Source organism: Mizuhopecten yessoensis, unplaced genomic scaffold, assembly GCF_002113885.1.
Source record: "Mizuhopecten yessoensis strain PY_sf001 unplaced genomic scaffold, ASM211388v2 scaffold716313, whole genome shotgun sequence".
Lineage (NCBI taxonomy): Eukaryota > Metazoa > Mollusca > Bivalvia > Pectinida > Pectinidae > Mizuhopecten > Mizuhopecten yessoensis.
In genome coordinates, this window is record NW_018480054.1 from 217,958 (window position 1) to 218,376 (window position 419).

Consider the following 419-nt stretch of genomic DNA (forward strand, 5'->3'; position numbering starts at 1 on the left):
AGTCCAACACCTTGTTACGTCAGCAGAGTCCATCACCTTGCTACGTCAGCAGAGTATATCACCTTGTTACGTCATCAGAGTCCATCACCTTGTTACGTCAGCAGAGTCCATCACCTTGTTACGTCAGCAGAGCATATCACCTTGTTACGTCAGCAGAGTATATCACCTTGTTACGTCATCAGAGTCCATCACCTTGTTACGTCAGCAGAGTCCACAACCTTGTTACGTCAGCAGAGTCCATCACCTTGTTACGTCAGCAGAGCATATCAACTTGTTACGTCAGCAGAGTCCATCACATTGTTACGTCAGCAGAGTTTATCACCTTGTTACGTCAGCAGAGTCCATCACCTTGTTACATCAGCAGAGTATATCACCTTGTTACGTCAGCAGAGTCCATCACCTTGTTACGTCAGCAGAGT